General features: G+C 27.5%; 2 protein-coding genes across 3 annotated transcripts in view; one reads left to right on the top strand and one right to left on the bottom strand.

Moving 5' to 3' along the window:
* The window catches only part of LOC129919437 (mucin-2), a 113,011-nt gene that overhangs the window by 42,424 nt on the left and 64,587 nt on the right, over positions 1 to 6,000 (top strand). Inside the window, exon 1 of one of the 2 annotated variants that reach the window (XM_056000311.1) lies at positions 516 to 683. The exons of the other annotated variant lie outside the window; for it this stretch is intronic. The gene's annotated coding sequence lies outside the window, so the exon portion shown is untranslated. Of the gene's footprint in view, positions 1 to 515; positions 684 to 6,000 lie in introns of those variants that run through there. 2 annotated transcript variants of the gene reach the window in all.
* LOC129919442 (uncharacterized) overlaps positions 1 to 6,000 on the bottom strand; it is a 472,931-nt gene that overhangs the window by 419,237 nt on the left and 47,694 nt on the right. The window lies entirely within an intron of this gene.

The raw sequence follows: 6,000 nt of genomic DNA, 5'->3' as shown, positions 1-6,000 counted from the left end.
ATCCCCGAAAATATCCCTCGATTTATGTCTTCCTTGGAAAATATCAAAAAAGTGTGTCAATCTTATATTTTTTTTTCTATTTTTTTTTAAATTTTTTTTTTTTATTTTTGTTTTGTATATTTGAGCTCGAGCTCAAGAAGTTCTCCTTGAGATTTTTTTTCTTTGGCGATCTTTAAAGTGCAATATCATTTGTATCTGACGTAAATGGATGTAACGTCTTCTTAATAAATAACAAAAAAAAAAAAATAATAATAAAAATAAAGTAGAAAAATATTATAGAAGAAGAAGAAAAAAAAGAAGAAGTTTTTTTTTGTGATAGCTCGGTGGGAATTTACTATTTTATTGCTACTTTTAGTTAAAAACTATATTTTTATGTTTATTTTTTTGAAATTGAATAAATTGATGAGCTACTTTAAAATTGACGAATAAAGCTTAAAATTGACATTCGAAAAATAGAACTAGCAACATAATTACATCTAGAATTCATTTATTGTTTCTATTTTAAATGCGAGCAGGTTTTACCGAAAAGGATTGAAGTTTTTTTTATGGTGCAGTTAAAATAATATTAACGCGGTTACATCGTTTTTAGTGTAAAAAATTGTGTTAAAGGTGTAAGTTATACAAGAAGATTGCAACTTAGCTGCTAAAAGGATTTTTCTGGAAGCAAGATAAATTATTTTAAGGTAAGTCAAACAAAAGCAAATAGATAACTTAAATATTTTTAAGTTTCGAAAGTTATTTCATTTTATTATTACTTTTTGAACTCCTTTATACAATCAAACCAAATAACTATTTGTCAAAAAACAAGGTTCAAAGAGATTGTTGCAAACACTAATACATAATAGGACTGGATTGAAATAACTTTTGAAGAAAATTTGAACAGGTACCACTAACATACATACCTAAGGCCCATTTTATTCACTCTTCATTATATTTAAAGGCTCCATTAAAAATTATAAAACTGTCAAATCGCATACAAGTTTTAAAATTTCCCTTTTTTGATGGCAACTTTAAATTTAATGGAGTATAAATAAATTGGACCTAAGTTCATTTTGAAAAAAATAAAAAAAAAAAAATATTAATTATTATGAGTGAAAAGGAAATTTAGAACTTAGATGGAAAAAGATGAAAAATCAATTAAATCACAATAAATTGCCGGACTTTTCGAAAATGTTATAGTTTTAGAGTTAAAGATAATTAAAAAATCACCAACTTTTATCTCGATAATTTTGTTTTTAACGTGAAATTATTGAAAAAAATCCCAAAGAGCATTTATTTGTTCTATGTATTCGACGAACATTTTACGATTTTGATAAATTTTTATGTAATGCACGGTTTTTGTAAAATAAAATAGTTTACAGAAAAGTTAAAATAACCACAGTAAATTTTATAGAATTAAAAAAAAAAAACCATTTTTGGATGTTAAAAAAGAATTACAATTTTTTTTTTGAAAAATCAATTATTTGAAAACGGGAAGATGTATTTTTTTTTTTGAAATATCGTTTTTGTGTGTTGATCTGTATTTTCTTAAAAATGGGTCACCAACTTTGTTTTTGAAAATTGTTAGAAACTGTTTATATACAGGGTGTCCCAAAAGTAATGGATCAAAAGAAATATGCTGATATGGTTACTTAAGGGCTCTCAGAATTTGGTAACTTGTTCATCCCAAATCCTTACGGTTTTCGATTTAATTCAATTCTTGTGAAATTTCGAAAAATCCCTACTTTGCAACAGTATTATGCTTCCTGCGCCCATTATTGATTTCTGTTTTTTAAAATTCTTTTACAAAAACATTGGCAAATAATTAGGAACAATTAATTAATCAAAATGTTTTTTATCCCATACGCCATTTCGCTGCAAATTAACTAACAGTTTCAAGTTTTATAAAAAATCAATTTATAACTTTTATTTGAGATCAACACCGCAAAAAAAATTTGTACGGTGTGAGAATGGTTTATTATTTTAAAAAGTTGCCCTGTTATTCTAGTTTTCAAAAATGTATAAAAGTTCGCAAAGTTGCAGTTAGATCGCATAATATTACAATTTGAATTCAACAAAACAGGGTTTTTCAGAGCAAAAATACAAACAAATATTATATGAATATTTTCAAAAACCAAAAAAATTTTTTTTTAAAGATTTTTGAAAATTGTATCCGTTTTTTTTTTTTGCGAAAAACTGAAAAACGTAGTTGTGTTAGAAATGCTTACAAACTTGGTGGCCAAAAAAATTGAAATAATTCTCTTTTAGCACGAAATATTTTTTGACACGCAGTCTAGTATTGGTTTCGGCCTATAAAAATGTTGGTCACTTCCGTAAATCCTGAACAAGGCATGATAATGAATGGTAAACCAGTCGATCTTAATTGAAATTGGTACAAAATCTGATTGAAAAAAATGGATTTTTGAATACGTAAATCAAAGCCTTATTATCACGGAAATATGGTGTACTAAAAATCTATAATCAGTTTTTGAAAAAATAGTTATTGAGAATGAACAAAATTCAACGGGGCTATACTTTGCTTATGTAACGCTAAAAAAAAATGTTCTTATTTCTGAAAATCCTAAAGTATGTTTCCAACTTCCCATATGGCCTTCTTAAGCGTCTCAAAAATCTGTAACTTTGTTGTCTTTTGTGATAATTGCGTCAAATTTGGAATATATTACCTTATATTTATAACGAATCATTTTATTTACTTTTTTTGAAATTCGAATTGTTTTTAAGCTTTTAAAAATTAGTCAAAGTTCAAAAAGTGCGATTTTCGCTTGATTTAGGTGTTTAAAAATATCTGTAACTTTTTTGACTCCTGAAATAATATAACCAAATTTGGAACACATAATCTTTAATATATCAGAAATCATTAAGCATTTTTTTTTTAATGCAAATTATTTTTGAGCTAGGCAAAGTTCAAAAAGTTCAATTTTGGCTCGACTAGGGCGTTTCAAAAATCTGTAACTTTTTCGAGTCTGGAAATAATTAACTCAAATTAGGAATATTTTACCTGAAATGTTTAATAAATTATTTGACACACTGTTTTTTTAGCTAATATTTTTTATTGAAGCATAAAAAGTTTATTCAAAGCTAAAAAAATACGATTTTGACTTGGCTAGAACGTCTCAAAAATCTGTATGTTAAAACTGCTTTCTTAATTATAAAGGCCTTCCTTTCGGTGTCTTAAAATTACTTAACTATGAGTATAAAGTATAGAAAAAATAAATTTTAATGTAGTTTGTTTGTGTTACGTTATTTGACACAATTGACTTTTTCGAAAATCCTTAATTAAATACTATAATTTTTGAACAACAACAACATCTTGAAGGTGCTACCACCAAGTGTTTATGGCTAGAGTTACAGTACTGTTTCACGGATGCCAATCCGATCATCAGACTCCTTTTATTCCAAATTAAATACTTTAAACGGCTCTTTTGAAAATCAAATCAAAATCAGTAAATAAAATCTCTATGTAACTTTTTCCAAAGTTTTTTTCAGCAATATAAATAGCAGTTAAAATAAGCTTTATTCCAACGACATACAACACTTATATAATTTATTCAAATATAGTTTTCAAAACGTATCTTGAAGATTTGCTTTATTTTGTTACTCAAACAAAGTATTTTCAAGTGCAGACTTCAGATACAATTTTGTAATAGAGAAACTCATTTTAAAAACCAATTTTCAATGAAAATAATTGACTTTCCTTTGATTCATTTCCGTAAAGAAATTTCCAAAAATTACAATTTCATAAAAACCATTTTGAAACGCAAATGGTCCGCTACCCTATACTATTTTGTGTGTGTGAGCTCCTGAAATTGCATTTTTCAAAGCACTGTACAATTATTAAGTTCAAATGTAAAAAACTTACATATTTCAATACGTCATCATCTCATCATAAATAAAAAAGTTCTTTAAGGCCCAATTTATTGACTCTCCATTAAACTTAAATCGCCATTAAAAAAAGGAATTTTAAAATTAAAAACCAATTTCGTTTAATTCAGTCTCTTTTATAGTCCGGTCAATTTAGACATCCGAGGTTACATTAATTCCCAGCAAGCTGAAAATTTGTAGGATTGTTGGAAACACCATCATAAATTAAATCTAAAAAGTCCTCATCGATCCGAGGCCTGGAAAAAAATTTACGGGGGGTCAAAGGTCACAAAACCTGGTTTTTCACGATTTTCAGCAAAACGGTAAGTCTTATCAAAAAATTTTCAATGCAAGAATTGTAGACCAGATTATTATATATAAAAAGTGTCAAGACACTTTTTTTCCTAAGACCCACCGTTTCTTAGGTATAACGATTCAAAAAGTTGAAGTTGAGTTGTAAGTGTCATAATCAGGCCTATTCTTTAAAAAAACTCCTAACTGAAAAGTTCCTAAAATTTCATTATTTTTTTAGCTTGAATTTCGTTCTTCAATGGTTAAGAATATGGGAAAGCAAAAAAAAAATGGAAATTTTCGCCATTTTTCCGATTGCGGCCCTTCTCGCGAAACCATTTCCCTGGGAATTTTTGTTTAAAATATGTCTGAATATATACAGGGTGTGCAATAGAGAATGGACAACCCTAAAACGGCTGATAGCTAGACTTATGAATGTTCTAAAAACAGATAGACAAAAGTTCTATCGCAACGAGCTCATACAATATTGGCTTTTTTTTTCGTTCAGTGTATTTTAAATTTTATCATCTTATGTTTTTTGTTCACTACAACCACGAATGAATGAATTTTATTTATTTCTTTTTTTATCATTTTCTACAATAATTGTTTGAGTACAAAAATGCTTTAAAAACTGCATAGCTATTGCACATTTTCGTAAAAATTTTGAAATCTGTTTTTTGATGCAAAATGTAAAAAAAGTATTTTATGAAAAATTTTAAACACCTGTGGTATAAAATAAATCTATGGAAACCTAAGTGGCCAACTTTCTTAAAAATATTCTGGTCTAAGGGGAATATTTTTAAGAAAGTTGGCCACTTAGGTTTTTATAGATTTATTTTATAACACAGGTGTTTAAAATTTTTCATCATATTCTTAACCATTAAAGAACGAAATTCAAGCTAAAAAAATAATGAAATTTCAGGAACTTTTCAGTTAGGAATTTTTTTTCAGAATAGGCCTGATTATGACGATTACAACTCAACTTCAACTTCAACTTTTTGAATCGTTATACCTAAGAAACGGTGGGTCTCAGGAAAAAAAGTGTCATGACACTTTTTATATATAATAATCTGGTCTACAATTCTTGCGCTGAAAATTTTTTGATAAGACTTACCGTTTTGCTAAAAATCGTGAAAAACCAGTTTTTGTGACCTTTGACCCCCCGTAAATTTTTTTCCAGGCCTCGGATCGATGAGGACTTTTTAGATTTAATTTATGATAGTGTTTCCAACAATCCTACCAATTTTCAGCTTGCTGGGAATTAATGTAACCTCACCCCCTTATTTTAGTCTAATTTGACCGGACTATTTAAGGATTTTTTTGAAGTTTGGCATCATTAACTAATTGAGCATTAAATTTAAAAGTAGTTTCAGTTAAAACACCAAATTCGACCTTTTAAGAGGGATTTTTAGAGCTAATGGAGGTTTTAAACAGAATTTCTATTTATTCACTCTCCATTAGTGTCAAATATCATTTCATTTATTTTTTTTATTTGAATTATTATTTTATTTGAAAAATGTCAAATGAGCTAAAAAAAAAATTATTAAAAAAACATCACAATTATGAAAAAAGTCCAGACTAGAATTTTTTGTAGGTATACACATATGCATTTGTACCATAAAAAAGAACAAAATTCAAAGAAATTAATGCATTTCTTGTCTACTTCGCACAGAAAATACTAGATCTACTAGATTATATTCTCCACTTCAAAACTAATCATTTTTGAGATGCTGCATAATACAAACATAACATACATAGCATTGCAATTGAAGCCACGAGAAGAAGAGATATAAAGCTTACTTCTAAACCAATGACACGAGATGAATGCCGATAAATTTAAGTTGTTAT

This window comes from Episyrphus balteatus, chromosome 4, assembly GCF_945859705.1.
Source record: "Episyrphus balteatus chromosome 4, idEpiBalt1.1, whole genome shotgun sequence".
Taxonomy (NCBI): Eukaryota; Metazoa; Arthropoda; class Insecta; order Diptera; family Syrphidae; genus Episyrphus; species Episyrphus balteatus.
This window is presented reverse-complemented; position numbering and strand designations above follow the sequence as displayed.